At 32.8% G+C, this 12,274-nt stretch overlaps 1 protein-coding gene across 3 annotated transcripts in view; it reads right to left on the bottom strand.

Moving 5' to 3' along the window:
• fj (four-jointed) overlaps window positions 1–12,274 on the bottom strand; it is a 191,919-nt gene that overhangs the window by 152,176 nt on the left and 27,469 nt on the right. For 2 of the 3 annotated variants that reach the window (XM_068393151.1, XM_068393153.1), the window contains exon 1: window positions 8,487–9,453. The exons of the other annotated variant lie outside the window; for it this stretch is intronic. The gene's annotated coding sequence lies outside the window, so the exon portion shown is untranslated. Of the gene's footprint in view, window positions 1–8,486; window positions 9,454–12,274 lie in introns of those variants that run through there. 3 annotated transcript variants of the gene reach the window in all.

The raw sequence follows: 12,274 nt of genomic DNA, 5'->3' as shown, positions 1-12,274 counted from the left end.
TCTCTCTTTATATATATATATATATGTGTGTGTGTGTGTGTGTGAATCTGTATGTCGACTTATCTTTTATTATTAATGTATTTAAATGTAAGCTAACAAGTAATTATACTAGATTAATAGATATAAAGTATATTATGTATGAATGCGTATACATCTACATCTCTCTCTCTCTCTCTCTCTCTCTCTCTCTCTCTCTCTCTCTCTCTCTCTCTTTACATTACACACATATATATATATATATATATATATATATATATATATATATATATAGAATCGTCGTCATCTGACTTATATTATCAAAAATAATATACAAGGAAACGTATCGGCTCAGCTTAAAAGTAGGAAAAAGACCAAATTCCACTGGAAAGGGGATACCCCGAATGAAGCTATATTGCGTTGAAATGATTAAAAAATAAAAGTGGGTTTTTAAATTCTTGTTAATCATAAGTTCATATTTCTTTTTTTATTCATTCATTTATCTTTGTTTTAGTACTTATTTATTTATCGATTTATTTGTTCCTGACGAAGTCAAAACACTGGAATGGAGTAATTGACTTTAATGAAATAGATTTCACTTATAGTTTGTTGAACAAGAGTCACGACACCTGTAGTCATAAAAACGTATTACAATTGAAGGATTTTTATATCCTAGTTAACTTCTTCGGTGAGATTAATGTCAGCATAATGAACAAGGATAAAGATTATTTGACATATATATATATATATATATATATATATGTATATATATATATATATATATATGTATATAGTTCTTCGCCATTATTGGTTTTGATACTTTCGTTTTGTGTTTTAAAGATATCTATAATAACAATGATATTCCATTGATACTTGTTTTTTTCTCAAAACTTTCGGATAAAAATCAGTCATATATATATCTGAATGATCTTAGACAATTTGCTTTACACACACACACACACACACACATATATATATATATATATATATACTGTATATATATATATATATATCATGTGTGTGTTAGATAATTTGCTTTTGATCTTTCGGATATAAATGACTGATTTTTAACAAAAACCTTCGAAAAAATTGTAATAATAGAATGACATTTTTTTATTAGATTTTTTTTGAAAACTAAACCAAACTATCATAACTATTATTAGAGATAAACGTCGCTTTAATCAATAATATGAGGAACCTTGATTTTGACCGAATGAAAATCAGTTGAAAAATGCCATAATTGTATCGGTACATTTTGAAAGGTGACAGCTATTGGTAATGTATACAAGCTTTCCGCAACCATTTAATCAAGGTCCTTGTTACTGTCATCCAGATGTTTAAATTAGTTATTAACGGTCAGAAATTAACAGTTATATAGGTTGATAAGATTGTGTATATTGAAAGGCTTCGGCCTTTGTACAAAGATAACATTGTTATCTATGCGGCAACTCAGGCACATTATACTATCTTATTTCTCTTCCTCTTGTTTTGTTAAAGTTTTTTTCTAGTTTATATAGGAGATATTTATATAAATGTTGTTACTGTTCTTAAAATATTTTATTTTTCCATGTTTCCTTTCCTTACTGGGCTATTTTCCCTGTTGGAGCCCCTGGGACTATAGCATCTTGCTTTTTCGACTAGGGTTGTAGCTTAGCTAATAATAATAATAATAATAATAATAATAATAATAATAATAATAATAATAATAATAACAACAGTACTTTCAAATGTATTATGAAGAATGTGGAATTGAATAATTTCCATTTCAGTTCCCCAAAAATGTATTAATTTTAAGATGTTTGATGAAGGTCGGATGAATAATTTGCCCGAAATGTCATTTTGAATTACAAATTAGGGATTTCGTTCTTTTTTTTTCCCAAAGGATTTTAAACATGGAGCTTATTTCTACATTACCACTTTGCAATCCAGATAACATTAATAGGTTGTAATCCGTTATTCATAATGACGGATTGGACGATAGTATACAATTAGTATTTTAGAAACTATGTCATCAACGACGTGATATTGTACTTGAAGTGACTGAGCTTGATTACTGTCACCTTAGCTTAATGATAAAGTGGTTAACAAGTGGTTTGCAAAATTGTTAAGAAGTTAACTGATCATGATAACTGAAGCTATGTGCAAATATGCTTCATTAGTACCTTTTTTTTATCTCTGATAATGAAATAAGAAGTAAATCCTCTCCATATTAAGAAGAATTGGGAAAAAATTATAAAGTTAATGTTATTGAACGTCATAAAAAAAAAAAACATTCAAAATTCTTATAAAGGTTTAATTTTAGCTGTGCTGAGACCGTGCCAATAGATTTCTACTACTACTACACACACACACACACACACACACACACACACACACACATATATATATATATATATATATATATATATATATAGATTACTATGTAAGCTACAACCCTAGATGGAAAAGCAATATGTTATAAGGGCTCCAACGGAGAAAAATAGCCCAGTGAGGAAAGGAAATAAATAAATTACAACAAAAATAATGGACAATTAAAATAAAAGATTTTAAGAACAGTAACAACATTAAATTAAACCTTTTATATATAAACGATAAAAAACTTGAAAAAAATAAGAGGAGAAGAAATAAGATAGAATAATGTGCCCGAGTGGACCTTCAAGCAATAGAAAACTCTCTCTCTCTCTCTGTATATATATACATATATGTATTCACACACACACACACACACACACAAACACACGCACACACACACACACACACACATATATATATATATATATATATATATATATATATATATATATATATATATATATATATATATATATATATGGGAATGAGTATTATGCAATTTCACCTGCAACATACATCTTCTTTGTGGTGGATTGTCATATGAATTTACTAGTGATCAGTTAATTCCAGTATGTTTAAAGTGCCTTCATTATTCACTATTGTTGTTAATTTGAATACCTATGTCTCTTATGATAGTAATGACCTTTAGTAGTAACAATTATTATTTTCAATGTAATTATTTCTATCACCGTTTTATTATTATTAAAGTTACTTACGTTGGTTTTTATCTACATATGTTTTTCTTACCGTTTTCAAAATCATTTCAAGAAACTGAATTGAGATTGGTTTTTCTAACATGCTTAAGGAAGTAAATTTTGTACTCGTGGAATATAAGAAATTGATTTCAGCTCTGTTTGAAATTAATATTATAAAATTATTGAATCGGCATTTTACATGAATATATGACTATACTTCTCACTACGTTTAGCTAGATTTTATTCAATTGCTTGAGGGTACACTCGGGAACACTATTTTGTCCTATGTTGTTAAAATTTTTATTGTTTATATAGGAGATATTTATTTTAATGTTTTTACTGTTCTTGAAATATTTTACTTTTCCTTGTTTGCTTTCCTCACTGGGCTATTTTCCCTGTTGGAGCCCCTGGGCATATTATAGCATCATGCTTTTCCAACTAGGGTTGTAGCTTAGCAAGTAATAATAATAATAATAATAATAATAATATAAAGAATGTAAGAGGTAGGTCATTTCTTTAAATTTCTCCATGTAAATTAAAGGGATTTGTTTATGTATTCAGCGGAGGTTTTAAATCATACTTGTATAAATGTCATCGTAAATTAACAAATGCTAAACAGCCTATAGGGTCAGGTAAAAGAACACAGTCCTTTTGGGTGCTGGAAGAACTAGAAAGAACCAAGCGTACTGCCTCCGTGCAAGCACCGTAAGTCACCGCTTGTGTCAGCGGCCGGGTTCTCCTAGATTCTTGGGACGACCGCATCTTTATCATTGTATTATCTCGTAGAAAACTAGTGACCGCTAAAACGACATAAGAGCCAACCACGGCGTCCGGCCGTTCTAGATAACATCGCAATTATGCACGGAAAGATAGAAGAAGGAGAAGAAGAAGCTCGAGTATCTCCCACTAACCTGCGATGCAGACTCATCATTCTTCCTCCTTACCAGTTGTGTGTCGGGAGAACAACTAACGATAAAACCGTCAGCCATCTCATATTTAAGTTCATGGACCAGGGAGAGAGAGAGAGAGAGAGAGAGAGAGAGAGAGAGAGAGAGAGAGAGAGAAAGAGAGAGAGAGAGGCTTGCTGCAGTGCTCGACTTTTTTCATGGACATCCGTGTCTCTCTTTCTCTCTCTCTCTTTCCTTCGTGTTCTCCCTCTATAGGCAAACACGTCGGTCACAAACAGTAGCTACAATCTTTTATCTTTCTCCAAACCAGTCGTCTCCCCTTCATTTCTATACAGCCCACTACCCCTCCATTTCCATAGATTGCTCCCCCCTCTCCCCATCTATCAATAAATACACTAAAAGCATCCAGGTCCCCTCTTTTCTCTTTATCCTCCCCCCACAACTCTATATACCCACGACATCCATCTCCCCTCCCCCCCCCCTTCTCAATCAAGGTAGAAACGCTACCGTATCTCTATTCTTTGTTGACAGCGCTAACGCACGCAAACATTTACCGACTCGTCATTGGGATGAGAGAACGACCAGGAACTGAGGAAAGACTCAGACTTTAAAACCTATTGGGGGGAAAATCTGAGACTCAAAACAGACACTTGAGTAATATGAAGGGGAGATGCGTTATCGTTTTTTGGTCAAAGGACCGGAAGTGTCCCCCCCCCTTTTTTTTTTATATGGCCTACGGGCATGAAAGAGGGAAATTTGATTCCTCTTTTAGTAAGGAAAGCGCTGATCTCATAATAAGAGTGGGGCCCGGACAGCTGTGTTGGGGCTTTTGGTATCATGCCGGTCGAATCTATTTGAGGACCGCAGAAATGTGATCATAGGGGGAATGAAAGTGTATGGAATTTATGTGCCGGAAGTAGGGGTTTTTATGCATACATGTATGCAGACATATTTATTTTGCGGTTGTATACATACGGATGTGCTTGTTCTTAGTGCAAGAAATAAAGACATCACCATATATCTAACTTCAACAGAGCAAAACATTTGTATTTTGTAGGAACACATATTTATATATTTATATATATATATATATATATATATATATATATATATATATGTATATATATATATATATACATATATATATCTATATATATATAATATATATATATATATATATATATATATATATATATATACCATTACTAGCCAAGCTGAAACCATGGTCAGAAAAGCAGGATGCTACGAGCCCAGCCCTAGGGCTCCGATGGATAGAATAGGTAAAGTAACCAGTTGAGAAAATGAAATAGCACATAAACTATTCAAGTAATGAATAAAAAATATAGAATGTTTTAAGATCTGTAACAACGTCAAATAGATCAGTCATATATATATATATATATATATATATATATATATATATATATATATATATATATATATTAGAGAGAGAGAGAGAGAGAGAGAGAGAGAGAGAGAGAGAGAGAGAGAGAGAGAGAGAGAGAGAGAGAGAGAAAGGTTCTCCAAATCTTATAAATGACACTTTTATACTTCTCAAAGATAAATCCGCAAATAACCCTTTTGATATGGAATTTAGGTCACTTTATCTTGTAAATAACTCGCTCTTAGTGATTTATAATGTCTAATGCTTCTATGATCAAGGTTCAACTCCGTGACATTTTGGACTGGGTCTTGGGAAAATCCTATTTTCAACCCGGTTAGTCATAGGTTCGAGTCCTGGTTAGGGTAGGACTACTTATCGTATATGATTCTCTTTTGGTGTGAGTTATTCTTTTAGTATAGAGACTTTGATGGTACCGTGTATGTGTGTGTATTTTTTTTTTCCTTTTTAGTGTATTTAAGGAATGTTTACATTATATATTGATTAAAGTGTATAAGAATTATCTTGTCATATTTTATAGGTTAATCCTTTTGTTGTTATTTGATCCATTATAGAAAGATAGGCGCTAAGAATTAAATTTAAGAATGATTCTTTAAAATAATTTTTATCACCTAAAATTATGGTAAGAATTTCGTATTATGTTTTTCAATGTTTTTGATAAAACTAATGAAAATTAATGCTATAATTTTAATCGGATGGAAAGTAAATGAGATGATATAATAGTATCAGTATATCTTAAGATTTCGTGTGAAAATATTTTTATGACACAAAGAAAATGATAGACAGAGGACAATAGATTTCAAGTTGAAAATAAATATAGATTTTACAAGTATATACCAAATTGCAATGGCTTAAGAGTTTGAGCTGTTTTTTTTTTTTATTATTATAGCAAACCCATTTATATGTATGTATTGACTAGTAATATTGTATTACTATGTTTACACATGCATTGTTTAAAGGAAATGGTTGCATTAAATTTTAATATGGCATATTGTTATTGACGCTTCACTTAGAAACTTATACAAAATTTAGAGAATTAATAGAATCATTTATTTAGAATATTTTCCAGACAATCCTTTCTTTTCATTTCACTTGTATGGATATCTTTACCATTGTTTGCCTAGATGCACAGGCAACATATACACACACTTGCGCATATATACTCACATACACACATACACATGAGCTGGTATTATGGATATAAATATTAATAGGCTTCTAATATTTCAAAATACCATTATTTCACATTTCTTAGTAAATTAAAAAAAAAAAAAAAACGCTTTAGGTAAAAATATCATTCAGATTTTTTTTTTTAGGTATCCTTATTTAGAATGGTCATTTGAACATGCGTATTTATTCGATTTTATTATAATATATTGTTTTAAAATTTTGTGAAATAAATTGTTGCATTATTTTAAGATTTATATATTATCAATATACTGATTTTTACCCCTACTAAATTGTCTTATGGAAATCTTGATGTTTTGGTTACTATATTCATGGTAGCATTTTCAATGTGAATTAAAGTTATTATTATAAATACATTTTAAGTTTTTCAAACATTTGCTTATATTTTTCGTATAAGGTCATGGTCCACTTACTATTAACTTGTATGATTATATTAGGTTGTATATTTATCTTATATAGCTAACTGTATTTTGTTATTTTAATTTGAACTTGGCACATTCATATCACTGACTTGGACGGTATATATTTATTGATACATATTTTAGTTGATTGGAATTTTATTTGACACAATAGTGATACATATAACTTTTACTTAGATGTTGAGTATCAATTATATACTGGGTTCAAATAGATTAATGTCTGAATATGACATCATGTAAACATTGTATTGCGGGTTTTATCAAGGAATATTTTTTATATAAGCATTTATTTTTTTTATATTCTTAATTGATTGTTCATAGGGATAATTATAATTATGTTATTTTGGTTTCTATTTTATAATTGTTTATGTTTGTGAATATTTATACTATTTATTTTTTTTCATTTATATCTTTGTAATAAAACATTATTAATGTTGTTTCATTAATCGATTAGAAATTATGACGATTAATTTTAAGTAGAAGGATATCAATTATTTAATTTTGACAATTAGCTAAAAAATGAAATATCCTATCCAGTGCTCTTGGGTATTAAGTCTCCGCTGTACCGTTGTGATTTTAAGAAAATTCACCGTAATTTGATGAATTGTTGAGTACACATTGCCTAGTAAGTGGGACTTACTTGTATTCCAGTTTTAGGTTATTATTTGTAGTTTTTAGATTTTCTTAGCTAAAGTTAAGTCATAAATCAAGTGAACAAAATATATGTTCATTTTAGATTTCTATCAGAATTTTGTAAATACTTGCTTTGTCGTTTGTGCGTTATCAGTAATTATTGTTATTAATACTATTTTTGTTGTTTGCTTTAGTAACAATATTTTTCTTATACTTATATGTTTTTTTAATTGCTCAAAATACTTTTAGTCACTTTGTAAAGGTAACTTTATAGATAAGTGAATTAATATTGATAGTGACCAATAGTATGCTATCAAACTGTTTCTTCTGTTACATTACTAAAAAATATAATTCATACAGTGAATAAAAATATTTGACGTGAAGAGTTAAATTTAAAGAACGACACTTTTTATGCAAGATCAGTTATTTTTTTTTTTTTTACTGTCAATATTCTTAATTACCTCATCGGTAATTAATTTGTATATGATGAAATTGATCCGCAATTGTTATTTATATAAAATATATTTTTAGAAATTTTTTGAATTTTAAGTAACAATGGTATGTTTATATATTATTATTTGTAGGATGGTGTTTTTCTCGGTGTCAATTTTTTACTGTTATCGCTGCAATCAAGCCGTAAATGACCAATATATTTTCGTGCGTTATCATCCAGGAAAATGAAATAACAAAAAAAAAAATGTCATTTGGAGATTGTTTAACAGATATGTGTCGAATTATACCTAGATAAGAATAAAATGCAATCCTTTTAATACGTACATACATAATTTTATTCTATGCTGTTATCTAGCTAGTTCTGTCATGGTAAGAAGACCAAAATCTCTCTCTCTCTCTCTCTCTCTCTCTCTCTCTCTCTCTCTCTCTCTCTCTCTCTCAGTAACAAGAATGTACCAACCTGAACTCGTAGGGTAATATGATAGGATTGTGTAGCCGATGCACTCGATGGCGTGAATGTTATTATGCCGTTCAGTCTTAAACCTTCTCCGCTTGGGTTTCTGTCACTATCCCGCGAATAATAATCTCTCTCTCTCTCTCTCTTTATCTTCCTTATCTCCCGTGTTACTGATAGGCTTTCATTTTTCCCCCTTTTTTTCTGCGCCTTGTTTCCTTCTCGCGGCGATAATATATAAATTTCTTTTTATTTATGTCACTGTCGTTTATAGATTTATTAATTGATAATACAATGGTTATACATATATATATTTTCCCTCATTAATTCACCGCTATTGGGGCGTCAACGTACCGATCCTAGTTTGTGAAATATTTGCGCGTATTTCTGTTATTGTTGTTGTTTTGCATAAGAGTGGAAGAGGATGTTTCATCTCTGCACCGGGCGTACATGTATGATCGATATGACAGCTACAATGACTATATTCCCCCAAGTTGCAAAGAGGCTCCACAAGGAGTCGACGAACAGTGAGCCTTCCTACAGGTGGCTTCTACACTACTTTCATTATCTCCTTGAGACAAGTTTTCACATCACCAAGGCCACCCTAGAGTCATATCCCCCAACCAAAGGAGAGGAGGAGAAGCACTTGGAACACTGCAAGTTTTCAAGAGTCGAGGTGGCCGCTTCGGCTGTTATATCAAATGCTACGCACGTATTCACTTGTCGTTCATCAAAGGCACACCACAATAAAGGCAGGTCGGCCCTTGTGACAGAAGGCACGACGCTTCACTTTGCGAACTTTATGCTGTAGCTAACGCTGGTGTATATGGAGGCGCAGCGACGTACAAGAGGGCAGAAAACACTACGGCAACACACCTCTACCTGTGGCTCGGCTCTGACTGATGAGGCGCTCGATGAATGGGGACGGTCCCAGCTCAAGTCCTTGCCATACGCCCGCCGTCCCAGATCCAGCCTGTTTTATCGCCTTTAATCGCCTCCTTTCGGCCTGATCACACGCATGCGCCTGCTAAGGACCTGTCACAGGGCATTTCAACGCCAGTCATGGCATTTGTCCCTCCCCCGGAAGTGCAGTTTGTGTCTCTTTGAGGGTTCGAAAATTGCAAGTTACCTTACCTCAGCCAGCCTCCAAAGGCCCTGCCCTCCTCACTGCTTCATCTTTCAGCCAACCCCCCCAGCTGACCCTCCGCAACCCCCACTACCCCTTCCCCATCTCAGCGTGACATCTCCTCTCCGCATTTTTCTGATTTCCAGCAAGTGTTGACCATTTAAGAGCACTTTTTTTTTCTCTTGCTGCTACGTCTCGTCCAAGTGCCCAGTCCTCTCCGTAATAAAGATAATCGTCTCTCGCTCGCTCTAAGGATATGCTGTTGCAGAGAAATATGATGGTAAAAAAATAACTAGATTTAAGAGGCTTGTGTTACTCGCCCTATATTACCGGTTATGTGGCGAAGGGGATCTGCAGGAAGAGACATTTGGACTGTTCTTATCAAGTCGCTGATTTGCTTGAGAGTACAGTAAGTACGTTGCTTTGAGAGAGAGAGAGAGAGAGAGAGAGAGAGAGAGAGAGAGAGAGAGAGAGAGAGAGAGAGAGGCTTCATATCCGTCGTACATAGGTCATTAAATTTTAACTTCCATCCTTTTTCCATATCACTAAAGATGGTATACGAGTATATATATATATATATATATATATATATATATATATATATATATATATATATATATATATGTGTGTGTGTGTGTGTGTGTGTGTAAAATGTACCTGTACGTATTCTGATAGGTAACCTTGTGGGTACATTTAATAGTGAATCCATTGCCTGTTATTATTACCTTTGGCTTGTTCCTTATTGGTGATCTTGGGATTACTCATAACAAAAGTTCTTGACCTACGAATTTAAATTCATCCCAAATTATGCTTCGCTAATTTCTTAGTGCTTTAATATTGCTTGACTTTTAGAAGTTTTGGGTTCTGATGGTCTTCTCTGCTTGCTTTGAAAGTTTAAGGTTCATAATACTGGTTTATCTTTTCTTACGTATTTGAATTTAAGGTTAATATTTTGTTTTATCATTTAATTTGGTAGGTGATATCTTTATTCTTTATTTATTCCGAGTGTCATTTTCTTATCTTCTTTGGTTTTTTATTGCGGTTGCGTTCAGCATTAGGTTGTTTTTTTGCCGTGTTTTTTTTTCAACCAAATTTTGTTATTGTATTTAGTAACACGTATGAAATAATAGTCTTACATTAAAATATAAAAATAATAATGTTTAAGTGTACTTTTTTTTTATAGGATATCGTCTCGGTTAACATTCTGAGGTTCATAATTCTCTGATGTGATATATTTAAAGGTTTTGTTATGAGAGAGAGAGAGAGAGAGAGAGAGAGAGAGAGAGAGAGGAGAGAGAGAGAGAGAGAGAGAGAGAGAGAGAGAGAGAGAGAGAGAGATGTCTAAACTCTATTCTTAAGTTAGGTTGATAAACGGAAGGATAGGTACAGTATATGGATTAAAAAACAACTCGATGTTTTTCGTCTGCTCGTGTTGGTTTGAAAGGACAGAATAATCTATTTTCTATTCTTATTATCCCTGTAGCTCTTTTGCATCTTAGCATCGTTTCCCTGTGATTTTTACGCATGCCACTGTATATGTATATGCCAATTGGGGTTTGGTACTGTACTGACTACCTACCTACCTTTCAAGTTATTCTATTTTTGTAAAAAAAAAATATCCTTTTATTTGTAAAATAAACATAAATTGAAAGGTAGTTAGATGAAAATGCGCCAATATTATGAGAGAGAGAGAGAGAGAGAGAGAGAGAGAGAGAGAGAGAGAGAGAGAGAGAGAGAGAGAGAGATGTCTAAACCCTATTCTTAAGATAGGTTGAGAGAGAGAGAGGGAGAGAGAGAGAGAGGAGAGAGAGAGAGAGAGAGAGAGAGAGAGAGAGAGAGAGAATGTCTAAACTCTATTCTTGAGATAGGTTGATAAACGGAGAGAGAGAGAGAGAGAGGGAGAATGTCTAAACTTTATTCTTAATACAGGTTGGTAAACGGAGAGAGAGAGAGAGAGAGAGAGAGAGAGAGAGAGAGAGAGAGAGAGAGAGAGAGAGAGAGAGAGAGAGCGGGGCCAACGTTAAGCTCATCATTATTAGGTATTGTCGTTCCCGTGAGGTTCGGCAAGGCTGGCAGATGCCTTCTTGTCCGCCGATCGAAATCTCTGATGGTATCGCATTCCGCTGGACTGTTTGCGTTTGTCATTTTGTGACCGGATTATGCTAATGGCAGCTTATAAATGCCAAGGAAATAAACTCGCCCACTATTTAACAAAACGAAATTTGGTTTGTATGGCGTGTTTTAATGTAATTCACGCATCTTGCAACTGGAAAAAATAATTGATAAATATTTGGTTTGTATGGTGTGTTTTAATGCAATTCACGCATCCTGCAACCGGATAAAATAAATAATTGATAAATATGATTTGGTTTGTATGGTGTGTTTTAATGGCAGCTTATAAATGCCAAGGAAATAAACTCTCCCACTATTTAACAAAACGAAATTTGGTTTGTATGGCGTGTTTTAATGCAATTCACGCATCTTGCAAATGGAAGAAATAAATAATGGATAAATATTTGGTTTGTATGGTGTGTTTTAATGCAATTCACGCATCTAGCAACCGGGTAAAATAAATAATTGATTGATATGATTTAGTTTGTATGCATGTTTAAATGCAATTCACGCATCTTGCAACTGGAAAAATTAAATAATTGATGAATATGATGTG

This window comes from Palaemon carinicauda, chromosome 19 (assembly GCF_036898095.1).
Source record: "Palaemon carinicauda isolate YSFRI2023 chromosome 19, ASM3689809v2, whole genome shotgun sequence".
NCBI lineage: Eukaryota > Metazoa > Arthropoda > Malacostraca > Decapoda > Palaemonidae > Palaemon > Palaemon carinicauda.
This window is presented reverse-complemented; position numbering and strand designations above follow the sequence as displayed.